This window comes from Rhineura floridana, chromosome 2, assembly GCF_030035675.1.
Source record: "Rhineura floridana isolate rRhiFlo1 chromosome 2, rRhiFlo1.hap2, whole genome shotgun sequence".
Classification (NCBI taxonomy): domain Eukaryota; kingdom Metazoa; phylum Chordata; class Lepidosauria; order Squamata; family Rhineuridae; genus Rhineura; species Rhineura floridana.
Window position 1 is genome coordinate 58,223,682 of NC_084481.1, and position 27,095 is coordinate 58,250,776.

A 27,095-nucleotide genomic window follows, 5' to 3' on the forward strand; every position below is an offset into this window, starting at 1 on the left:
CGCTGCCAGCCCCGGGTGGAACCGGAGGCTAAAGTCTGCAAACTCACCAAAAGATGCCCACTATCGGCTCTATCTCCCAATGAAGGTCTGGCTGAAGTCATAGAACGCAGCCAAAGACCAGGATGTTCAATGTCCCAGCGAAGCGTGGGGTCCAAAGCGGCCCTCTGCCTAAAAATTTTCATCGTACCGCAACCAAGCGGTCCCAGAGAATTCTCTAAAGGCTCTATGAATGATGTCTTGATACTTAATTAGAGACATGGCCCTGGATGGATAAACCTGAGTCATCACACCCATATATACGGTAAACGCATTAAGCCAATTAGGCCATATGCGATCCACCTTCTTTTTTATCACTACTTCTCGCTCGTTGGAATCTGAGCCATCCTTGTGTTTGACTTCAGATTCCCGAAAAAGTAGTGTGAATATATCGATGTATTCACCCCACCAGATCTTTTCCTTAGTTGAAGACAGCAGATGATCGCCCAATGGCAGGGAAGCATCACCCTGCGGATAAACGCCAGAGGGGAGAGGCAGCAAAGTAGCCGTTGTACTAGTGGAGGCCAATGACGGTTGCCATGGGGTTACCGCTGCCGAGGGCCAAGGAAGCACGGGCTGCTGTGGGACTAAGATGCCTCCCATATAGACTAGGGACTGTTGTGCAGCACCAGGCGCAGTAATAGCTACAGGATTTTGCTGTGTCTGCTGAACCTGCGCACCATCAGAATGTAAAGGTACACCCCACTCACCCGTATAAGCAGCTGGCGATGCGACCACTGCCGATGTGGCAACAGCAGAAGTAACCAGAAGAGAAACTTGCGTGTCCGGCTGAATCTGCTGAAGTTGATCCTGAGGAATACTAGCACCAGCACAGACCAGAAGACCAGGAGAGATGAGTGCCGAAGGAGCCACTGATGGACCAGCTTGGGCCAAAGGGACAGTGGAGGCATCTCTGGGCGCTGCTGCTTCAAGGGTACCAATTCTGGCAACCAAATCAGAGAGAATAACAGATTTAGTCGCTTTTGTAGCCAAGCGGGCCGACTTCTTACCTGAAGGGATGGTGCTAGGCCCAGCCCCTGGCTCAGAAGGGCGCCCTCTCTCCCTCTCAAGGGCCTCAACACGCGCCACCAGAGCACGAACTGTCCCCATGTCGTCTTCATCATCCGAGGAAATGCACTCTTGCCGTGCAGGGGGGCACTTAGCGGCCAGCTTCACCACACTAACCCCTCTCTTTTGTTGAACCTTCTTCGGAGGCATGATGAATTCCAGTGAAACTTGGCAATAGTAACAAGAACAACAACTATTATAGGAATATACGATGCAACCGAACGCACAATGCAAATAGCCCAAAAGAAGTTGAAACACAATATATTTTAAAATTGAGGGGGAGGGGGGTGGGCTAAAAATTGAAGCACCAATCACTTCCCAGTACTTACTATAATTGATCGCTTCACGCAAAGAAATTCCCCAAATATTAAAACACCTACTAATCAATTAATTATCAATATAACGCAAATATTAAGTTATACTGAAAATTTTTTTAAAAAATTAATTAATTTATTTATTATTTAATTAATTCAAAACCAATTAATTAATCCCTACTTGATTGCTATATCAAATAGGGGGTGGGAGGAACGCTGCAAATATAAATTATAACCAAACTGGGGAGAACACCAAAAAAGCGGGAAATTCAAACGGATACAAACGGCTGGAGGGAAACAAGGAAAAGCCTCCCGCACCGCCTCACAGCTGATCCAGCCTCACAGCTGATCAGCGGAAGAATAGAACTGAGAGAAGGGGAGGGGGAGTTTTAAATGAAATAGCCTGGTAATCTAATGGCAATAGGCAAACTCCCAAAGGCGACAAAAAATAGCTAACTATAACTGCAATCCCCAAACAATCAAGCCGGAGGCAAGCACAGTGCGGGGACTTAAACGTCCGCACACGATGCAGACGGGCCACCCGCGGGCGTCGCCCCGCCGAATCCTCCGCAAATAAAAACTCCCAAACAAGCATGGTAAGCCCACAATGCAGAAATAAACAAAGCAAGGGGCCGCCCGGCACGCACTGAACCACGACGCGGTAAATGAGCAACGGATTTTATATTATATTAATGTAACAGGCAACAGCAGAGCCGCAAAAGCACAAGAACAGATTATAGAGCTAGGAAAATAAAGAATACGCTACGTTAACGTCCCAGCTAAAGATTGGGGAAAAAACAAATATTGCGGGGAGTGGAAGAGGGTGGGTGTATAGGGCAATGGGGGCTACAGGGAAAAGGGGGAATTCCCCACCCACCCGTACACCACTAACACAATTAAACTAAGCAACAAATTAGAAGCAGGAAAAAACTCGTCACGCAATACAACCACCAACGAAACAGGAGCTAGGGCGAGGCAGCGAGGTCGAGACCAGTCACAGAGCCTTTCCAACGTGCCGCAAGGGGAAAAAAGGCGCGCACTTAAGGAGGAGCAGGCTATATATAGCCTGTTCAAAACCCTTGCCCAATTGGTCAATATGCACCACCTGACCTATTACACAATTTTCTGGAACCTTCCCGAGCCTTCCCTCTAATAGGTTGTAGGCAAATTCGCCCCAGCCAAATGGGCAGGAACGTTATTCTGGTATATATGCAAATATAAAACTTTATTATTTCTATTTTCATTGTTCTGTCTGTTAGACTAATACAATTTTTTGGTAATTCTATGGGGCCTCTTAAACTTGACATAGCTCAGGGCAGCCTTTGCCAACCCAATGCCTTTGAGAAGTTTTGGACTTCAACTCCCATCAGCCCTAGGCCAGCACATGCTAGTTGCTAGTTTAGGGCCTCAGCATGCATTAATCTGGCCCTGCCAGCACCCCAGTAGGACTGACTGCTGATGCCTGCTCTAGGCCTCCCTTTCATTATATTTCAGGCACTGTGATCAAAGCTGGGTCATTGGGTCTGGGAGCTGCCTTTTTAATTTCCCACATTGCCCCCTATGTTACATCCCTCTGGAAGTTCCTAACCATTCACCCCTGCTGTCTGCTGCTCCCATCATCTCTGCTCAGCCATACAGAAGGGAACCCACCAAATGATGCTTCCCAAGGGCCCCTTCAAACTCTGTGTGAAGTGCCCATACATTTCAACGGATCTTGTGCAGTGGTGCTTCATGATGCATTGTGCCCTTAGTTGCTACTTGGAGTTCAGCTTCTGTTTTACCAATGGCTCAGTTCAGGTGAGTACTTAGCTACTGAAAGTATTCAAGTAACAGAGATGTAGATGTACGTCACTCCCCTCTCCCACTCAGACAACATAATATGTTGCAATGCGGAGGTCCTTCACATGCCCAGTTTATGAAGCTGCCTTTCCTTGAGTCAGACTATTGGTCTGTTGAGCTCAAATCTCTTCAGTCTGACTGGCTGCAAACTCTCCAGTTCCCAGGGGAGAGACTATAGTTCAGTGACAGATAGAAATGGCAGGAACTATCAGTTTTGGTTCTCTCAATTTCTCATTTTTCCAGTCTTAAGTTTGATTCTCCACTAGGGTTGCCAGGTCTCCAGGTTTTGCCTGGAACCTCCGGTTTTGGGGGTTCTCTCCAGGTCTCCAGGTGAGTCACCTTAATCTCTGGACTCTTAGCTTTCATTTTAAAACAAAGTTTCTAGGTGGTCTGGTTGAAAAGATATAAACCAAAATGTCAGACAGCCACCCCCTACAACTTCTGTTAGTACCTGCTTCTCTAATCCCTGCCCTTTTAGGTTTTTAGCCAATAAGTGAAGTCAAGGTTGCGACTGACAAGATTTGTTGACCCCCAGGCAATACCTAAACCCACAGTTTCCTTTTCCTGCTTTCCTCACATCAGGAATTCAGTAAATACATAGCTTTCAGCAGCATAAAAAGTACTTTCTCTGTACAAGATTGGGACTTGCTTCTGAGTAAACACACAGGATTGCACTATAACAGAAGATCACAGCAGGATCTTGGTGGGCATGAAAGTGTACATGCAAGGCTTTTTTAATTACGTGCAAAAATGGGATATTATACATTTTATCTTTCAAATAATTTTTAAACAGAAGTTTTAAAAAGTGTACATGCTGCAGTATTATACTTTTCTAATTAAGAAATCAAACAAGTTCAAATTTTACTGGACTGTTGAAGAGGGCAGTTTATTTGTCTTATAACCTGCTTAGAAAACCTTCCCAATATGAAACTATTCTGGGAATAAAGCTGCAATGCTAATTCCACATACCTGGGAGCAGAGCTTGGAAGATTACTTTTAAAAAGTAATAAATTACAGTTACAATTACTTGGCCCAAAAAAGTAGTGATTACCGTTACAATTGCAATTGCTCTGAAAGTAACTGATTACTTTACTTTTTCTCAAAAGTAATCACTACAATTACATTTCAGTTACTTTTTTTAAAAAACTCCTACAAGGTGCTGGCTTTGGCTGCTGCACATCTAAGAAGCCTAAAACAATATTAAAAATAAACACACACACAGAGGGGGTAGTAGAATAAAAAAATTTATCCATAAGATTAACATAATGGCATAACAGAATCTCACATCCCCCCAAGCAATGAAGATACCCCAACTCTTGAAATCAAATTTTACATTTGAAATGCTTTTATAATATGTTTCTGTTATATCTCAAAAGAACAAGATGCTCAAAGAGCATGTCAGACAAGGAATGTCTTTTTATAGTCATTACGTTGCCACCAGTACTGAACAGGCGTTCTACTGCGGTGCTTGAAGGCATGCCTGTGTTGTGCTGCAAAAAACACCGCAGCACACGTGGAAAGCCATGGAGTGATGACACTTCCCTGCTGGGAGACCTCAGGTACCTCACCAGTTCCTCCTCAGCAGTGTCCACTGCTGACTTCTTGCCCTGGGGCAGAAAGTTAAAGAAGTCATCTTCTAAGTCATCTCCTTCCTGGTCTTTATCTGAAGACTGATCACTGTCCTCATTAAGTACACCCATCTTTATTTCAGCTTTCAACAAGGCTTCCATTGTGTATCTAAGAAAGAGAGAGGATATGTTAACACATATATGTTAGGAAACCATCATCTGCTCTTCATTTCCTGATGCTTGTCATGTCCCCTGGTTCAGGGTCCAGCCTGAGCCTGTGGATGATGACATGGAAGGTAGGAAGGTGACCAAGTCACCACACTCATGGGGCAGCACAGCAGACCCTTAAGGATTACCTGCAGCAACCCAAGGTTGTGATGAGGAGCCCCAGGAAGAAAAGGACCAGCCCCTGCCTACCACCTTAAGCCCTCTGATGCCTCCCTTGAGACAACCTTTCCCTTGGAGTAATCCACCCAAAGGGCTTCCCTAATGTTCTTACTTGTTGGTATGGATGGTGGCCTGACACGATTCCAGCCAATCTAGTTTGAAGCGAGGGTGTAGGCAGGCTGCCAGAAGAAGCCTCTTGTCCTCCCAGATAGCTGCAAACCGCTTTCTTAGGGCTTCGCGCACACCTCTCAGCAGCTGAAAACAGTATGTGTACCTCTCAGGTTTGTTTTCCAGTCCTTCTAACTTGCGGTCCAGATTGCAGAGCGTTGGTAGCAAATACCCCATGAACATGCCGTTCTCCCGTTGCAGGATATCTAGGGACTGGGCTAGTGGCTCCATAATCTCTGTGTATTCCTGTACCACTTCAATCTCAGCAGCTGTGATCCTGGACAAGGAGCAGCGGTCCATTATGGCATGCATTTTTAGTGGCACAGTTGACAGGAGCTCATGTAGTTGCTTCAACGCATCAAAGGTGGAATTCCACCTGGTCTTATTCGGTACCTTCAGATACACACCACATTGCGCACGGATATACTCAACAATCTGTGCTGACTGGTTCTGCTTGGACCACAACTTGCTGCACTTTCCCATCAAGGAACGAAACTGTTTCTTGAAAGGACCAAGAAGACTACTTTTGGAGGAGTCAGAAAGCATGGCCTCTATGTCTTGTGTTGCCACAAGGTTGAGGGTGTGGCTAGCACATCTCTGGTGTGGTGGTAAAACAAAATCCTCTCCTGAGTCTGCAGCTTCTTCCTCTGCCTCAGGTCCTGTGTCCAGGATCTCACAGATAGGCACAAACTCCACCTCAGCCTCCTCCTCCTCCTGGTTATCACCATCATCGTCACTGGTGCCTGCAGCTTCCACTGGTTCTTTGGCCATGAAAACTCTTAACGCTTTCACAAAGTTGGAGCCATTGTCTGTAGTAGTGCACATAACTTTGTTGTGGATCCTGTACTGCACATGTACATCATGCAGTGCTTTTGCAAGGACATCGTATGTATGGCGCCCCTTCAGACGCTTACAAGCCAAGGCCCCGACCTCACGTTTCAGGGTAGTTGGGTTGATCCAGTGGGCTGTTACCCCAAAGTAACTCTTCTTGCCATTGGTCCAACAATCTGCAGTGGTTGCTATATATGCCACAGCACCCATTCGGTTTGCAAGAGTTTCTCTCATGTGGCATGCTCTCTTCTCAATTCTGTCTCTCAGAGTCTTGGCACATATGATGGTGAGATCTTTGGGGACTCCAATGCGAACCAGATTAATGAATGATGGTTTGTCCACAGTCTGAAGTGGTAATGTCTCCTCTACAATGAAATCAATGATTCTCCTGTCGAGATTGCTCTGGGTGACAGGCTCCCTGCCAGATCCCCACCTCTCAAGGGTTGTCTGCTGCTGCTTCAGCATTTTGGGAGGAGGGGTGTCATGCATTGGTTCAGGAAGGCCATGTCTCCTTGCCTTTATTGCTTCTTCAATTGCTCTCAGCTTCTCAGGGTGTGCCCTCTGAGGAAGAAGAACAAAGCATGAATCCAAGAAAAAATGGAAGAGGAACTTCACAATTTAAACATAAATAGACAATGGACACTCTTTGAGGACCAGCATGACAAAGGCTTACCTCAAAATGTTTCTTCACATTGGATGAGGAGGAAACAGCTGATCTCAGATTTTTGATCCTTGGAAGGCAGCAATTGCATCGTACAACAACATTTTTCCCACTCTGGCTCACAAATGTACAAGCTTTCTCAAAGCCAAACCATGGCACCTGCTGTTCTGCAGATGTGGCTGTGGGCAACTGGCACTGCTTCATGCCCTCCTCCTCGTGCACAGGGCCTCCTTTCTGAACCTCACTTTCTAGTTTTGCCTCCTCAGGATCAACAAGCTGTGACTCAAGTGGCCGCACTAACTGACTGCTGCTCTCAGCAGCAAAACCTGCAACAGGCGTCTCTGTAATAAACAAGAGATAATGCTCCTATATGGGTGAACTTCAGCTGTGATGTGCCCCCATCTCTTCCCCATGCTGCAAGTCAGAGTGGAAGTAAGCAGGTCGATAGCACAATTAAAAGAGATCCTATTTGCATCATTTTTGCTCACTGAATAACCCTGCCTGGGCCAGTCTAACCTACTATCTCACAGGGTTGTTGTGAGAACAAAATGAGACTAGGGTTCAAATCCCCACATAGCCATGAAGCTCACTGGGTGACCTTAGGCCAGTCACTGCCTCTCAGCCTCATGAAAACCCTATTCATAGGGTCACCATAAGTTGGAATCAACTGGAAGGCGTTACATATATTTTTTATTTTGAATATGATGATTATGATAATAAATATGCAGCATTTCAAATTAATTCTGTATGAGAAGCATTCCATGCCAAGCTTGGAAAACCAAGGATGAGGTATAAAATGTAGACAAAAATACTTTTGACAAAATGCCGTTTATCTTTTATATCTATATCTATAATTAGCAATACAGCTGAATGATGTATGTAAAGTATTTTTTCTTTCCCTTTTCTTTTTTATTAATATTTTAGTACTACTGCTAAATTATTAGAACACATCACATAAATTCCACTGAAGTTGGAGTTTTTGCCATAGAAAATGAAAAAAACATATAACCTATGATAGCCCAATAGACAATCAGAACTAATATAAAACCCTATTGCTTCTCATTTGCAAATCTTGCAAGATCTAAGGTAACTCTAGATCATGTGAGTTCAGGTGATGCATGTTATGTACATTTGTATAAGCAGAGATTGTCAACAGTCTATCTCTCTCTGGGACTGGGAATCTCTCTCTTTCTCACAGAACATGAGTTTGAGAGCTGGGGGACTGAGAGGAGGAGCTGCAAGGACCCTACTTCTCACCTCATCTCTGCCAAGAACAAAAAAAATCAGCCTTAAGCCATTTATTATACGCCTAATGATTTTTTATTTTTATTATTATTATTATTACTGAGACCGTTTTTGTCCCACATACAATTCAGTCTTGTGATTAAACAGGACAAAAATACAAATAAAAAGAAAGATGGAGTTCAAATAAATATACAATAGAAAGTTAGCCGGCATTTTAAAAGGCAGGAGTGCTCTGTCTGGATAAATACAGCACAGTATGCATGGGAACAAGGGGGAGAGTTCAAAAAGGGGGGGAAGGAAGAGAAGTAGGCCAGAGCTTGGAAAAGTTACTTTTTTGAACTACAGCTCCCATCAGCCTAATCCAGTGGCCATGTTGCCTAGGGCTGATGGGAGTTGTAGTTCAAAAAAGTAACTTTTCCAAGCTCTGAGTAGGCCGAAGTTTCAGAAGTGCCTTGTGATTGATGGAGGGGGCGGCAACGAGGCAAGGAGAGGCAGTGGGGGGGCAGAAGGGGCCATGGGGGGGCAAAAATGCCACGGGGCGGAAGGGGCTGCGGGGGGCACACACACACACACACACACACAAATCATCGTCACTCACCTCCACAGCTCTTCGCCATTCTGCTGCTGTCTTCTCCTCCGTTGTCCTTGCCCTGGCTTTTTCCTCCGGCGTCCATTTTTTCCTCTCAGACGCTAGCAGGGCCTGCCTATTCACCTCTTCCCTCGTGCCTCCTAACACAGATCACGAGGGAAGAGACAGTCTGCACAGAGGTCCAATCAGTGTGAGGCACATGTCTTGTGTTAACCAATCACAGCCAGGAGCTGACCACCCCTTGTTCCCGCCCCCGTCCAACCTAACGTGGAAACGTTAAAGTTGCAGCTGAAAAGTAGGGAAATTACTAGTCATTCCATTACTTGCCAAATGTAATGGAATTACCCACTCGTTATTTAAAATTGTAACGAATTACAAGTAACTCGTTAAAAATAACGAGTTACTTCCAAGCTCTGCCTGGGAGGTATCCCAATTGAATTCAGTAGGACTTCCTTTTGAGTAGATGTGTTAGGATTGTGCTGAAAATTAATAGGACTTTTGAGTGAACATAGAAAAGGATTATGTTGTAAATCTTTCTCTCCCCCTCCGATCCTTTTAAGCAGTTAGGCAGGGCTTACTTAGGTGTCACTGCTTTTATTTGGCAGGAAACTAATACTTATTTTTTTAAAAAAAATGTTCTGCAATGGCGAACTGGTTTTGACAATAAACTATTATATGGGTTGCATGTATTTTTACATCTCCAGTGTGTGTGTATATATTGAATATTTCCAACAACCCTGTGAAGTAGGGTTGGAAACCAAGGCAGCTCACAACAAGAAATAAAGCCATATAAAATCCAATAACGATAAAAAAAAGTATAAAACAGTTGCAAAACAGCTTAAAGTGGCATGATTCTGAATTTTGGATCGGGTGAGTGAAGTTTCTTATCACTGAATTGAAGTTCTGTGTATGCTTCCCTGTCTGAGTAAGCCCTATTGAATACATTGGGATTTGCTTATGAGTAAACAAACATAGGATTGCACTATAAATATCTTTACAGGTTGTGTAAATAATAAACATCTTTGACATGCATGCTTATATACATATTTCAATATACTATGTCCCAATAAGTATCTGATTTCACACTATGGTTGTACATTATTATTTACAAATTATTATTTCATCCACATTTAAAGAGTGCCCTTCTTTCTTGGGGTGATCATGGTCCCCCTCTTTTGTTTTCACCCTGAAGGGCAGATAAGGCTGAGAGATGGTGCATAGCCCATGGACACCCAGTAAACTTTGTAGCTTATTTCCATTTTACAATTTAATTAAAATGATTTATATGCAGGCAAAGTTTATGAAGTAATGCAGATCCACATAAAACATTTAAAGCACATCCAACCCACATATAAAGTGCATGACTTCCCCCAAAGACTCCTGGGAAGTGTAGTTTCCCTCTCACAGTTATAGTTCCCACCACCCTTAACAAACTACAGTTCCCAGGATTCTGTGGTGGGATTCATGCGCTTCAAATGTATGGTGAATGTACTTTAAATGCATGGTGTGGATCTACCCTAGTATGCTGTGCATTCATTAGTGAACAGAAAAGAACAATTTTAAAAGATACTTTTTTAAACAGGGCTGTAGCTCGGTGGTAGCGCACATGCTTTGCATGCAAAGGTCCAAAATTCAATCTCTGGAAGAGACTATTACCTGGAAACCTGGACAACCAATGCTAGTCCATGTCATCAGTACTGAGCTAGATGGTACCAAATGGCCTGAGTCGGTATAAAAGAGGAAAGAGACCCAAGGGCCACAGTGACTCAGAAATTTATTTATGCATTTTATTTACAACATTTATATATCCCCTTTGTTGCAAAAAAACTCAAAGTGGTTTACAGAAGGAATTAAAACAATAAAATTATTGGCAAAAACAGTTAAAGACAGGTATTCAAAAACATTCAAAATAATAAAACCAGCAATATGTTAAAAACAGATGAAAACATAATAGCTTCTACATGCCTGGTTAGGCTTGCCTAAACAAAAATGGCTTTAGCAGGTGCCAAAATGAGTACAATGAAGGCTCCTGCCTAATGTAAATAGGCAGGAAGTTCAAAAGTGTAGGTACTGCCACACTAAAGGATCAATTTCTTACAAGAGGGGCATCCATGTTTACTCCTGAGTGCTCGCAGCTAACATCTCCACAACACTAGGCTTTCTTCCTACAATGGCCTTTTGGTGACTGACCTGGCCTGAGGGCACTTCAACCCTTCTTGCCAGAAGCAAGTAGGCTAGATGAAATGTTGCCTACCCAATCTCTCCAAGCAGGTGAGAAGGAATGATCCAGTCACTTCAGCTGGACCTGGAAACACCCTCATTTAGCTAAGATTTCTATCTTAATTTCCAATCAGATATTTTTTTTGTTTCAGTGGTATGCTTCAAGCAACTGTAGTTGATGCTTAATATATCATGGTTAATGACATCACTAGGGCACACCTCCATGACATCACTAGGGCACCCCCCCCACAACCTCACTAGGGCATGCCCCCACAACATCACTAGGGCACGCCCCCACAACATCACTAGGACACATCCCTGAAATCATAGAATCATAGAATAGTAGAGTTGGAAGGGGCCTATAAGGCCATCAAGTCCAACCCCCTGCTCAATGCAGGAATCCAAATCAAAGCATTCCTGACAGATGGCTGTCCAGCTGCCTCTTGAATGCCTCTAGTGTCAGAGAGCCCACTACCTCTCTAGGTAATTGGTTCCATTGACGTATGGCTCTAACAATTAGGAAGTTTTTCCTGATGTCCAGTCAAAATCTGGCTTCCTGCAACTTGAGTCCATTATTCCGTGTCCTGCACTCTGGGGCGACCGAGAAGAGATCCCGGCCCTCCTCTATGTGACAGCATTTCATGTACTTGAAGAGTGCTATCACATCTCCCCTCAGTCTTCTCTTCTCCAGGCTAAACATGCCCAGTTCTTTCAGTCTCTCCTCAAAGGGCTTTATTTCCAGTCCCCTGATCCTCCTTGTTGCCCTCCTCTGCACCTGTTCCAGTTTGTCTGCATCCTTCTTGAAGTGTGGAGACCAGAATTGGATGCAGTATTCAAGATAAGGCTTAACCAGTAATGAATAGAGGGGAACTAATACTTCACATGATTTGGAAACTATACTTCTGTTAATGCAGCTTAATATAGCATTTGCCTTTTTTGCAGCCACATCACATTGTTGGCTCATATTCAGCTTGTGATCAACGACAATTCCAAGATCCTTCTCACATGTTGTATTGCTGAGCCAAGTATCCCCCATCTTATAACTGTGCATTTGGTTTCTTTTTCCTAAGTATAGAACTTTGCATTTATCCCTGTTGACTTTCATTCTGTTGTTTTCAGCCCAATGCTCCAGCCTGTTGAGCCCAGGGGTGATGGACCCAGCCTCCTTCCCAAGGAAGGAGGGGGAAGGCATGAGTTTCAGAAGCCTCAGCCGTTAGGGAGCATGGACGATCCAGCTGTTGTTGAGTCTAACCCCGACCTTGGGGAAGAGAGTGAGTTGCCCGCCCCGCTAGTTCCCATGGCTGGTCCTGCCCCTCAATGGGACAGCGCTGAGCCCCCCAGCACTCCCACGGGACTGTTGGGGGATGCTCCTGAGAGAGCAGACACTCCTCCTTCACCAAGCAGTATCCTAGAAATGCCCGACGCTTCCCCGCCCTCCGCTCTCCTGCCTGCCAATCAGGAACCTGTGCTTTCCGATGAGCCCTCGGAGGCTCGCCCCCCCCCTCACTGTACTCACGACGTGTGGAGAAGCGGACAGGGCAGAAGAGGGGGTGCGACGGAGTGAGAGGTTACGCCCCAAGACCTCTCCTATTTGAGGCTACCATGCCTGGAAGTGGGCGCTGAGTCAACTTTCCTCACAAGTTTCAGAGCATGTCTGGAGTGCAGTTAGGGACTGTAGTGAGTTAGCATAGGGGTTTCTATGAGGCGCACAACTTTTGATGTATCCATTACTTTAATAAAACAAGAATTGATTGCACCCTCATCTCTGACTGGTTGTTCTCGCTTTGAACTGGACACAGCCTATCAAGGTCCCTTTGAATTTTCTTTCTGTCTTCCACAGTATTAGCTATGCCCCCCAATTTTGTATCATCTGCAAATTTGATAAGCATGCTCTGTACCTCCTCATCCAGGTCATTAATAAAAATGTTGAAGAGCACGGGGCCCAGGACCAAGCCCTGTGGTACCCCACTCATTACTTCTGCCCAGTTTGAGAAGGAACCGTTGATAAGCACTCTTTGAGTATGATTCTGGAGCCAACTGTGGATCCACCTGATAGTTCCATCCAGCCCACATTTAGCTAGCTTGCTAATCAGAATATCATGGGGCACTTTGTCAAAATCTCAGGGTTTTGGGTGCTTCTGACTTGGCAACCCTATTCTCCACATTTCTGCAGCAGTTTGCAACCTTTTAAAAAAAACATGAAAATTCATCAGCATTTATATTTCACTTAATAAATTAAATTTCTCCTAATAAACAACTTTTGTATGCCGTTTTGACAAATGTACCAATTTTTCCAAACCATTTCTCCTAATATAATGCATTTTTGTATGTTATTTTCACCAATATATTCATTTTTATGCAAATTTCCCCCTAATATTTGCATTTTTGTAAACATTCTTTGGTTGGAGAACTGCTTCATGAAATTCAGATACGTGCAAATTTCAAGGGGTAGCAGTGTTTAAGTTCTCATATTGTTTCAGAAAGTGTGAATGATTAATTCAGCTTTAAATGCAAACTGAATTAAATTTTCCCTCCATCCCTAGTGGTACAGCACATGCTTTGCACACAAAGCAGATTCAATCCGTGGCATCTCCAGCTACGGCTGAGAAAGGCTCCTACCTGAAACCGCTGGATGGACCAGTGGTCTGACTGTGTACAGCAGCTTCCAATGTCCCCCTGCCTTGCTTCTGGTTAACAGGGGATGCCATAAAGAGCACTTGAGGCTTTCTGCACACAACACAGGCATGCTACAACTGTGTCGTGGGGTTTTGCTTTGTGGGAAAGAGATTGCACAAATCAGGTTTTTGCACATGTGAGCTTCCACATGGAGCACCCACATCATATGTTGTTGTTATTGGTATTAACTCATTGATATATTGCTTACTGCCAAAATAAGCTTCTAAGTAGTTTGCATAACATTACATTATGTTTGTGGAGATGGAGAGAGTGCCACTGAGGCACCCAAAAGAAGGGATTACATGGGGTGGGAAATGCTCTCTCTTTTTTTGGCCATGCTCAGAGCAAGGAGAAATGAGGAAATGTCATAACATCCCTCCCTATGCCAGAACTTGGAAAAGTTACTTTTTTGAACTACAACTCCCATCAGCCCAATCCAGTGGCCATGCTGGCTGGGGCTGAAGCAAGTTGTAGTTCAAAAACAGTAACTTTTCCAAGCTCTGATCTATGCTATCGGAAATCTGAGGCCAGCTACCATGTTATTAAGACCCGTTTTAATGAACAGAACTGGTCCTACCAAGGCTTTGTTTGTGAAACTCTCCAGGGAGTGAATTCCTTGCAAAAAGGGCTTTTGGGGGGAGGCATGTAGAACTGTCTCTAAAATGCAGGCGCCGCATTTTTGCACATTGCTTTGTTTCCACCAAATTAATTTCATCAGAAAGAAGACGTGAAGGTAGGATTCATCACCTCCTCATAACATTTTCCCCATCCCCCATCTGTAAGATTAAGCTGCAGTTTCATTCTACGCACTCCTTTGGAGGCCCACTCACTGTGTGGTCGCTGAATTCAAAATTTGTGGCAAGGAACTGTAGTTATAACTCAACAGGAAGTAGAATGAATGCTGAGTATATGTGCTTTGTTAGTTTATACATAAAACTTAAATGGAAGAATGTGCTCTTGAAGAGTAGGAGTATCAATATCCACAACCTTGAACAATGGGGAACCTTGGAACCATTTGTCTAGCTTATTTGTAAACCCAATTATAATTTTTCATTAACTCTGAGCAGAATGTGATTATGGCACATCCATCACAGAAAGAATGAAAAAGAAGATGGATGAGAAATACCGGCATGCTCTTGCTATGCCTGCAAGGTAAGGATTTTGATGAACCAGTTGTCTTTTCAGGGTGAAGCAACCTGAGGCAAGAGCTTCTGGAGCTTTCTTAGAAGACAGATTCATGAAGACAGGAGTAGTGACCTTGGAAGGGAAACAGCCAATGATAAGAGATCAAGAGCGTCAGCATCTGCAATGCAGAACTGTATAAGCTGTAAACACACTAGTCGCTGAATTCAAAGTGTTTCCATTTGCCAAATCTGGAGGAGAAATGGGTTTAATGTGCCGATCAGTTGTGAAATCTCTTAGAAGCCATTTTTTTAAAAAAATGCACTCAAGCTCCTACCAGGTTTTACTGGAAAAAGGGGCAGGGTTTGAGTAGTGTCATGTGCCCCAGTTTTCAGAAGAGAGGTAGAGATGCACTGGAACCGGCAGAACAGTGAATGTGTTTCTACCCTAAATCATGGAAAGGGAACTTGTGGCTATCCAAAGGTTGTTGGAGTCCAGCTATCAGTCACCATAACCAGTAGTCAGGGATGATGGGAGTTGTAGTCCAGTAACATCTAGAGGACCACAGGTCCCACCACCACTGATATTGGTATATACATCCTACAAACATTAGCATGCCCCCCAAAATCTTGGGAATTGCAGCTTGATAAGGGTAGATTCCTTGCAGAATTAGTTTCCAGGTTTCTCTGAAGAGATGGAATAAGTGACATGATCTTAAGGTGATATGATGACCTTAAGGGACAGCGGTGGGAGATCTGAGGTCCTCCAAATATTGGTGGACTACAATTTCTATCTTTCCTGACTGACTGTTGGACATTCTGTGTAGAGCTGATGGGAGTTGGAGTCCAACAACAATCTATGGGCATATCAAAACAACAGATTTAAACTGGGTTAACAGCCTTCCCTTTCCACAGAGAAACATGGGAACTGCACTTCTGTGAAGGGAGAGGGCTAGGAATTGCTAAAGGATTTTTGGCACTTCATCAAACAGTTCCCTAGATATTATAGAGACATGTCACAGGTAAAGTGATATAAAGTGCAGTCTCTTATAACTGTCATACCCTCCCTATAAAATCCTGGGAATTGTAATTTGATGTAAGATCAAATCATGATTAAGATTGTGGCAATCCTGAAGGCTTCTGATACAAAATTTTCCTCAGCATGAATTTTCCATTTCAAATAATTCCTGTGGAGGAACACATATAGAAAATGTTAACATAAAAAATAAAATAAAACTACATGGATTTTCTTTACACACACATATTATACACACACACATATGTAATATGTGTGAGTGTGTGTAATGTGTGTGAGTGTGTGTAATGTGTGTGTATATATAACGTGTGTGTATACTGTATAATGCAGGCTTCCCCTGAAAAATCCATATGGGATTTCAGTTATTGATGTTTTCTATATATATTCCTGCATAGCATGGGTTTATTTTCCTAACAGGACTCCTGTGCAACAACTTCATGAGCAGACAGAAGTTCAACAAGTGAATATTTTCACATCACATATCTGTGCTAGAATGAGGAGGCTGCACCTGTTGGATTTCTGCATGTTGTGCACAAGAACCGTGCTAAAAACTTTATTTTTTTTGGAATAATTCCAAAAGTATTCACACTGAATGTAAGGCCCTGAGACTTATAAGACTTGGCTTTACAGCACAGTTGACAAATAAGTCCACATGCAGACTCTGTGGCCATGTTTTAAAAAACTCTACTAAACTTTCTATGTTCCCCTTTGTAGAGCAGCTAGAATGTCAACAGACTTCTCATTCCTTGAGCCTTTTCCTTGCCCCATACGTACATGCATTCATATGGGGGGGGGGCAGCCTTACCATGAGAAAGGTAAAGTAGCTGTCCCAGGAGGCTGAAGGCAAATTGTTGTTGGAATTTTGCTTCTGAGATTATCTGTTTCGGATGCCAAAATAAATTGGCCAGCCTAGGTACTATGCACTTGACTTGTGGATGGGACTGCCTTTTAATGCAGTGCACCAGGCAGCAAAATGTCTTGGGCTAGCTCTTGCTCTCTCTGTGTATGTGTTGTATGTGTGTGAGAGAGAGATCGCCCATCTTGTATACTTCTGTACCTTTATACCATTCCTATATGCAAATTGTGTGCGCTCCTGTTGCTGTTAGAGAGAACATTTTCAGCTTCAAAGGAATCTTTTCTTTCTTCAAGCCTATTGTAAAGACAGAGAATAGTCACATTCACCTTCAGGTCAATGTAGTCATGTACAATGGTAATAGCTGGAACCTGACCTCACACAACTGTGATTCACATCTTACAGGAAGCAAGGACTCGTGTGTCAGTTCAGTACTAAAAATGCTGGTGATAAATCAAGGTCAAAGCACTTCATTATGCACAGAGGCCCTTACCATTAAACAGACTTACTAGAAGTGGTCCTGGGTTTCTAGAAAAATATTCACACAGTCCTTCAACATTATGGAACAAATATACATTTGCATGCATGAAGCCAGGTAAGTGCCTTTTGATCCATTCATTTGCTCATAGGAACATAGGGAAGTCACTTAGGCCACTGAGCCATCTTCCATTTCCCATTTTTGCCGCTTTGGGCTGGTTGGTGTCTTTCCAGGTCCTTCCCATCCCTCACTACCTGAGGTCTTAACTGGAGATCCCAGGGTGTGAACTTGGAATCTTCTGCATATAACGCATTAGCTCCATCACCCAACTATGAACCTCCTGCCTTCGGCAGCTCCTTTTGTCACTCTTTCCCTTGGAGAAAGAAGAGTGATGTCAGAACAGGCCCTAACCAGGAGTCATGCCACTTTTCACTAAAGCCATTGGAGCCACCATTATGTCTGAGGCCACAGAGCAGTCTAGGGAGAAAAAGGTCAGGAATTGTAATTTTGGATTGCATGTTTTACAACTACAGTTCGCAGTGGACAGAAGCTTCCAGCTACATAATTGCTGCTCACTTTTTTTCTGACTGTAAAGTAGCTGCTAACTAGTCAAATGGTTATCATCACCCAAATGGGCTAGGAGAACAGATGCCATCTGAAAAGATACAGGGAAATTTGTTCTTTATCCATACAGTTTCGTAAAGTACATCTTCAACTACTTTTTTCTCTGTGCGATCCTCTTGCAACTTGTTCAACAATGACAGATGGGCCTTGAAGGGGGAGTGGGAAGAGAATGCCTTGCTTATGTTTTATAGCAAGGGTGGGGAACCTGTGCTTCTCCAGATGATGTTGGCTCCATTTCAAATCAGCCCCAGCCAGAATGGTCAATGGTAAGGCTGGTGAGAGTCCTAGACCACCAACATCTGGAGGGCCACAGGTTCCCCATCTCTGTATTACAGAATTCATCTTGTTTTGCCTTGATTCTTTGAGTTCCATTGCCAGAATCAGGGAGATCACATTTCAGGGATCTATATGTAAATCATCTTCATTGCAAGTGATGCAATGTAGTGGGAAGAGTTAGCAACCCTCATTGCTCATCACATGGGCCATGGATTTGGTCAACCACATTCAACACATGACTCAATGGGTTGGATCCAAAGATTTCCTTCCTGCAAGAAAGCATCTTCCTCTAATTTATGGAGGGAGAGGAGGCCAAATTCAGGGTTGGGAAAGAATGTGAATGGGGAATGTTGGTTGTCCTGATAAGGGGGTAATGGTGGAGAGAATAAGGATGAGAATTTTTGGGAGGGGGCCTTTGACCTGGAAAGGGGTTATTGGAGGGAGGGAGGTGCCTTGAGGGGAATTAATATGGTGGGGGTGGGGAAGCTGTGACTGGAAGCTGCATGGAGACCAGGGATGGGATTCCTGAGAGGAATATTTGGGGTGGGGGTGTTTTTTGATCAGGAAAGCGGGGGGGGGAGATGTCCTGAGAGGAATAATTATGGGGAATTAATACAGGGGTAGTTAGTGGGTTTATGACTGGAAGCTGGAAGAGGAATTTTTTTGGGGCAGGAGATGTTCTGAGGAGAATAATGAGGGCTGTCATGAGAAAAGTAATGGGGGATGTCATTGTTTTTATTGATGTATTTTTATGTTTGTGTTTATTTTTTGTAAGCTGCCCTGAGGGCCTTTTGGCCAAAAAGTGGGGTAGAAATAAACAATAACTAACTAACTAACTAACTAACTAATGAAGGGACTCCTGTCAATGGATGGAATCTTTTTGTCAGAGAAAGGGAACCTTTTGATCCAAACCTATCAGCAATACATGTGCTAGTTCAGGGAAAAATCACCCCTGTGGCAAAACATTGTGACTGAATTGCTTTGGAAATGCAATGCACCAAAAAGTGTGAAATAACACGTCCTCGAAGTAATGTTGTCTAACCTGCCTGCAAACAAATCAGGATGAATGTTTATATACAGGTCATCCTGACAACAATCTTTGATGACATCACCACCAGCCAGCAAAGGGAAAGCACAAAGACATGCCACCTTCCAGAATGATCTCCAGTCATTAGCCCCTGTGGCAACAAATCTGTCATACTTGATCATCTACTTTACAAACATGTCTGACCATAGGGTTGGGGATAGGAACCCCCCAAAAAACTATTTAGTCTAATCCCAGTAGGATATCAATCTGAAGTCTTATGCTGACTTTGCTGTGAGGACCTTACGGAAGATGAAATAGTCAATTGTTTGAAATATAATGGGGCTCTGCTTATGTTATCTTCAGTGATACATCTTGTACTAGTGACCAGACTTCCTGAATGGTTGGGTTTTTGTTGTTTTAAAGAGAAAATGTTGACAGTGAATAATGAAACTCCAGTCATCCCAAGTTAAACATTTATACTTTGGCCTGAGATGTTATAGCTTTTGTGTGACATTTTATTGTTTTATATTCCCTCTCATATGTCCAAAAGTGGCAGTTTAAATACCAACCATTTAGCAGTGCTATTAACACTTTTAGTCTTTTCCAAAACAAATTCCAAGGCAGAATGTGACACATGCTCCAAATTCCAACTTTCAAAATGCAAAGCAAAAACCTGTAGGCAGTATAATAGATGAGCCCATGGCTTGGAACAAATGGCAATGAGAATCAGAGTGGGCTTCAGCAATGCCTTCCAGCCCTTTGAAATATTGAATATTGTACTCCCAGGCACAGGTGGCAGTTCTTATTGAAGCCAAGAGTTTTCCTCATTTTCATTCAGAAGCAGCAGAGAGAATCAAATTATATTTATATTAGTTACTTTGTAATCTGATTTCAGAAGCCAGTTCCACCATTAGTTGAAGCTACAATTTCAGAAAATACTGGCTAAGAAATCTATCCATGGAGCAGGGGTTAACCAGAACTCCATCGTGAAAACTAAAATGTACCTGCAAGGTGAAATCTCCAAGATGAGAATGCCGTGTCTCCCTATCTACTTGTATAAGCCAGAGATGAGTTCACATGGGGTACTGGAAGCAACACTGGAGACAAGTATTTACTATTCCAATGGATAGCAATATCTGTCATTTACTGCTGAGCATCAGGCTCAGATGCCTGCACCCATTCCTGTTACCTAAATCATTGCAGAAAATCTGAAAGAAAGACCATTTGACAGCATGCAATGTTCTACAGCAGGAGTATCCAAGATTGTGCCCTCCAGAGGTTGTTGGAGGACAACAAGACTAGCAAAGTCAATGGTCAGGGGTGTTGGGAGTCACAGTCCAATAATATCTGGAGGGCATCATATTGGCCATCCCTGTTCTACAGCATCCCAAGGTTTACTTTAAATATTCAGATGTGAGACTACAAATTCTTTGAGACAGATCCAAACCATGTCTCCTTTTATTTTTTACCAGCAAAATGCCCATCACAATGGAGATTGGATGTGTGTGTGGGAGAAAGTCTTGTATGCTGCAAAGAATCCAGGGAAGTTTTGCACCATTCCCCATGGGATCCCTTTATAGTGATAATCAAGGCCCTGTTGGATTCCAGCTCAAATTGCCCCCAGCCTCATGACCAACAGGAATGTCACAGGTTCCCCATCCATTCCTTAACGGGGTGGGCAGAAGGTATATTGGTATCTATTGGAGGAAGGACAGGATATAAACTTACTAAAATAAATAAATCACTCTCTGGATGAATCTTTGTAGTAGATCAGCAAGGATTTCTTGACTCTCAGATGTTGACAACAGAAGAAATACAAGCTGCAATCCTTATCTAGGAGCATCCTATATAGACCCCTATAGGGTTACAGTGTAAAAACCTCCCCTTGCCTTCTAAAATAGGCTGCTGAAATGAAGATAGTTTGGGGGGAAACCAGGATAGAATTTTAGGGTTCAACCAAGGAAGGGCTGTAGCTCAGTGATAGAGCATCTGCTTTGCATGCAGAAGGTCACAGTTTCAATCCCCAACGTCTCCAGGTAGTGCTGGGAATGGCCCCTACCTGAAAACCTGGAGAGTTGCTGCCAAACAGTGTGACAATACTAAACTAGGTGGACCAATGGTCTGATTCACTATCAGGCAGCTTGCTATGCTCCCTGTGAGCTGACCTCTGGTACTAGAAACAAATTTCCAGTCTGAACATGTTTTCAAGTGAAACCCTGTTCTTTCCTTCACCCATTCCAAGCTATTGTTTTCTTTGGGGCATGGCTCTGGATGATGACTTTGGGCTCTAGTAAAAGCACACACACACACAAAGTAGATACCACAAGCCTCAAGTCTGTCTATCTCTGCATTATAGGAATGAATTATCACCATTCACTTTTCCTCATTTTCCATGGGTCAGAAAGTAAAGGGGAAACATTTTTAGGATGGAGGCTAGACCTGTTCCTTGTTATCCCAGTCATTAAGAATGCTTTTTCCTGTGTATAACCTTGCCTCTTCCTTTCAATAGCTGCCACCATGCTAAAAAGTGGCAGAATGGAGGGAACTAGGGAAGGCACCATAGCTCATGGGTATAGCACCTGGTTTGCATGCGGAAGGTCCCAGGTTCAATCTTCAGTTATAGAAGGATTAGATAGGGCAGATGTGAAAGACCTCTGCCCGAGACCCGGGAGAATCACTGCTAGTCAAGAGTACTACAGGGGTGGGGAATCTTTGGCCCTCCAGATGTTGCTGAACTACAACTCCCATCAGCCCTAGGAAGCATGCTCAATGGCTGGGGATGATGGGAGTTGTAGTACAGCAACATTTGGAGTACCAAAGGCTCCCTACATTTGGAGCAGTAAGATAATGGGCTAGATGGACACAGAGTCTGACCTGATATAAGGTAGCTTCCTATGAGCTAGTAGATGGGGGGGAGATGGATAGATGAACAATGCTGATTTTGGATAGGTCACTCTTTACTGTTACAAGAGAAGCAGCATCACCCCAGCTAGTCAAATGAGGGTGGATCTGTTTTCCTGAACATCATTATTGAATGCATCCTGTGCTCTTTTAACTAAATCACAATGAGAGCTTTTCTTCTGGGTGCCTAATTATTCCTCTCCTTAATCTCATCCCCTTCTAATTTCTCCTATTTGTTCCTTTGTGACTAACTCTAATTTATAAAAACAGGGTCATTTTGCTAACTGTTGGAAGCCTTTCAACAATAACTGTCCTTAAAAAAGAAAGAAAGGCATTTAACTCAGGTTTTTCAAGCAAAATAAGCCAGCTCCTTTTGAAAACCAAAAACAATGACTGTATCATACACAACAAGCATGATACATTAATATTTTCTCTGTGGACAATTTGAAATGCATTTTCAAACAGAAGGAAATGCTGCAAGATGCTGCTAGATGGTAATACTTCCGAGAGGAGAATCCTTTTGGGAGGTGATCCGATGACTGCTTAAGCTTTCACCTCGCTAGTAGTTCTGTCAGTTGGTTATTAAGGAAACTGTTCCTCCTGATCAAGTAGGGAAATAGCATACAAGATCTCTGACAAGCCAGTGCAGGCAATTTATAAGAGGGCTTCATCAAAAGTGCAAAAGAAAAGCAGAGAAGGAAGTTTCCAATAATGTCAGGAATTCATCAGGAAGGATACCTTGAATAATTATAGGGCTACACTAGGAGCAAAATGAGTTTGTCCTGTGCGCTAAAAAAAAAAAAAGTGGCTAAAGAAAAGGGGGGGCACACAAGCTGAACCAGGACCATGGCCTGGCAGGAGGAGAGTATTCTTAACCCTTTGCCCCTGCCATGATCCTGATCATGCCCTCCCTGTGTCTGCAGCTCACAATGGGAGGAAAGCTCCCGTTGGTACCATTGCCCCCATTCAATGCTGAGGGAGGATTTGAACTTAGATCTCCATCCTCGTCCAAATGTTGGTGTTGAAAGTTCCCATTGACCCCTTCATGCTACCTTCAAGGCATGGAAATTGCCACATGGTTACTTCCCAAATCAAAACATAATATCAGAAGCTCCAGATCACAGCCTCTCTTGGAAATAGGGCAACACTGGTGTAGGAATGAAGTACCATGGAAACTCCTGCCACATGTCTTGAAACAATGTGGAGAGGGGTCATCCAATAGTGGTTCCCATACTGCAAAGACAACATCAGATCAAAACCTAAGTTGTGATTAAACATGTGAATAGATTACATTCTTCCCCACTGCTCATCTCAACATTGTTGTTAAAGTTTTTCCATGAAAATGTTGATGAACCTCTGTGTTTTGGAGAATGTCACCACTAACTGGTATCTGAAAAGGAAGTTATGGGGCAAGGTTACAGCAACCCAATCTGCAACACTTCAGACAGCATCAGTTCCCAAAAACCTCCTTGATATTAGTTCCAATCTACCCAAGTACCTGAATTACAAAGGATCTGACACAGATAGTGGGTCTGTCACACAGTTCTAGGTACACGGATGACCACTGAATTAATATCAGTCCAGTTGCTCTGCTTTTTTCTGCGATATCACTTATGAGGATATCTCAAACAAGCCACAGTTACAGCTTTTATTGTGTACCACCAACCAAATCAAAAGCCAGAGCTTTTCAGAATTCTACAAGCAGCATTCTAGACAGCCTCACACTGTAAGGCCTATCAGAGGACGCAAGTACTAGAAAAGAAAAGCTGCTGTGAAGCTGCAAAGTTTTTTTAAAATGTGCAAGCAAATATACACACAATTCAGCCACCTCAAAATTATTTTAAGGTGAGAAAGAGACAAACCCCACTCATAAGAGATTATGGAGGAAATGGAATCCTTGCTACTTCCCCCACAAAAAGCCCATGGACCAGGCTGTCTGCAATTTGGCAAACTTAAATCCACTCTGGAGGGGCTCCTATGGTTCTACATGCCATTCGCTTTGGCCAACGGGGGGGGGGAGTTATATGCAGTACATTTTAGATTCACCATTATAGTGAATGAGGAGACACAGTTTCATTTAATACAGAGCAACTCAGAGCCCCCCCCCCCCAAAAAATGAAGCAGAGGTACAACAGGATGACTCAGAAGCAGATCAGACTTTTTAAAAAATGCACAGATAGAAGTTGAGTCTTGGGGCCCATGCACAACCCAAGTATATTGGATGTATATCCTGCTTGCATACAACTTTGACACATATTTTATTATTTTTATAATAGTAATAATAATAATAAATAGGTTGCACAAAATGTCCAGTGTATATGAAATCTTACAAATCAATTGGATGTTATTATCCATAGGCAGGATATATATATAATACATGTATGATTGGCAGTGGTTGACTTCTATGCAATATATCAAATTTGAATACCTTTTTAGAATGATCATCTTTGGAATACTGTTTTAATCACTATCTGGACTACAACCTGGAAGACCAGGGTTCGAATCCCCACATAGCCATGAAGCTCACTGGGTGACCTTGGGCCACTCAGTGCCTCTCAGCCTTAGAAGGTGGCAAAGGTAAACCCCCCTCTGAATACTGCTTACCATGAAAACCCTATTCATAGGGTCGCCATAAGTTGGAATAGACTTGACGGCAGTCCATTTCCATTTTCTTCACTGTTCTTTGGGGACTTTGTAGCCTATCAGGTGCTTGACAACTCCCCTGCTTTTGTGTTTCCAGGTGGCCAGCAAGAATAAGTATAGCAAGTCACCCTGGTGGGGTTCATTTCAACTTCCCTGTCACCATTTGTACAGATCTGATACAAGAAAGCCCATCAACAAGGGCGTACAAACGGGTGTGAACGAGTCCTAAGGCTGTTTGAAAATACTAACAGAGACAATCCAGAGGACAAACTATCTAGGTGAAGTGAATCCATTCTGCCTATAAAAATTCACCCTGCCAACACAAACTCGCAGGCACAGTAAAAATCACCACAACCAGGTCAGGATCTGCATCACACAAAAAGCATCTGCATCACATACACGACCCTACCTCCAAATGCCTGTCTTTCCAAGCACCTTACCGTGCTGCCGACAGCTGGTATAGCACAGTGGGCAGGAGAGCCTGGCTGCGAGTCCAGAGTCTGTGAGTTCAAATCCCCGCTCATGTCTCCTGGGTGTCAAGGGCCAGCTAAAGATCACTCCCACAGGGAGTGGCTCGGGTTACGTGCCCTGCCACCTGCGCAGCCATGGGCAAGCTACATAGTCCCAAGGAGCCCAGTTGCCCTCCAGCTGGCAGTTGCAGACAAGGAAGGGGCTGGCTTGTGCAGCTGTGGCAAGCTGAGCAGGCCCTGGCCAGCTGGGGAGGACTAGCCTCAGAGGGAGGCAACGGTAAACCCCCTCTGAATACCGCTTCCCATGAAAAACCTATTCAAAGCGTAGCCATAAGTCGGGATTGACTTGAAGGCAGCCCATTTCCACTTTTATCATGCTGCCAGTGGTGACTCCAGGTTTTGGAGGAGCAAATCACCCTCCAGAGTCAAGCACTCTCTCTTTCTGAGTCTGCCTCATCACCCCCACCATCATCAGCTGCTTCTCTTCATCCCCATCATCGCTACCATTTGCTTGCTTGGCAGCAGAGAGCCAATGAGCAAGCAGGCAGTGGCATCTACTTCCTCTCACTACCACCGCTATCTGGGCCAGAGGGAGAGGCTGGTGAACAATCAGGTTCCAATGGTGAAGAGGATAAATGGGTCCAGAGGGGTGCTTGTCAGTGATGCCCCCTGCTGGGGGTGGGCCCTTGGCAGATACCTAACCACGCGGACCCTTGATGTCAGTCCGACATGCTGCAAGGCGCATACATGAATCAGGTGCTGTTTATATCAAAATGTTATGTTATTCTGGTGACAGCTAAATTTTATTGAACAGAAACAGTAAAGCTCACATTGGCTCTTAGCTAGATTGGACAACGATTGCTCTGGAGCCTGATTCATTTTTCTCCTGATTTTTTTCTTGTTCAAAGCAATTAATTCACAAGAAACATCAGTTGCCGTTACACTTGTATTGGTTTGCAATTAGTGAAAAAGAACACCACAAGCTCAGCCAAAAGGTTAATATTATTCTTCTGATGTCCTTTCCAAGGAAGTGACAAGGGTCACGGAATTTTTTTGGCATGTTGTGCTTCAGCTTTAGGGGGGGGTGAGGGAGAGAGAGCTGTTCTGTGCTACAGAAGTCAATGTGACTATTAGATCTCAAAAAGGAGGAGGAGGAGGAGGAGGAGATCACTGCAGAGGGCCATGCTTCCAACGATCTGGGTGCAGCTGCTGGAACCAATCTAATTTAACTGCTAAATTAAAACATGTTGATTGCCTCGGAGATCTCTCTGAGGAGGAGGAGACAAAAACCTGCCTTTTTCCTTAACTGTTGTATCATACATCATAATTAAATCTGTGAGTAACACAAATTGTTCTCTTTGGTACTTCCTGTATATAGAGCGCTTGCCTTTAAATGCCATTCATTAAATAGATGTGGTGTCTATTTGCTCATTGTATGTGTCAGATGCTGTGTGTGTGAAGTTAAACTCATACCGAATGCTGGCATTTACCTTCCTACTCTATCTTATTCCACTGGCACAACCCTGGCTGCCTTAGGAGGGAATGGAACGCACAGCTTTACTACATCAAAAGCAAAGGTAGCTATGTTGATCCATACAAAGAAACTCCAAAGTCTACAGCTGTAGAATACCTTTATTAGGAATTTGCTAGCGAGTAAGGAATGCGTAGTTCTGTAAATGTTTATAAGCTCCCTTGGAGCATAGGCACATTGGAAAGTACCTTAGGCCAAGTAATACTCTTTGTTCGTCTAGCCTAGTATTGTCTGTTCCAGGGGTAGACAACCCTTTGAGTCTCCAGATATGGACTATATGGACAATAGCTCCCATCATCCCTGGCCTTTGGCCATGCTAGCTGAGGCTCATAGGAGCTGCCGTCCAACAACATCTGGAGAACACCACATAGGTATCTATTCTGACTAGCACCAGCTCTCCAAAGTCTCTGACAGACGTCTTTCACCTCACCTCCTACCTGATCCTTTAGCTGGAGATATCAGGGAGTGAACCTCGGACTTTCTGCATCAAAAGTATGTGCTCTATCACTGAGTCATGGTCCTTGCTTTACCTG

The 27,095-nt window shown here is 43.6% G+C and overlaps 1 long non-coding RNA gene across 1 annotated transcript in view; it reads right to left on the minus strand.

The window, feature by feature from the left end:
- The window catches only part of LOC133378150 (uncharacterized), a 164,028-nt gene that overhangs the window by 27,083 nt on the left and 109,850 nt on the right, over positions 1-27,095 (minus strand). The window contains exon 3 of the long non-coding RNA XR_009760876.1: positions 747-979. This is a non-coding gene — a long non-coding RNA (uncharacterized LOC133378150). The remainder of the gene's footprint in view (positions 1-746; positions 980-27,095) is intronic.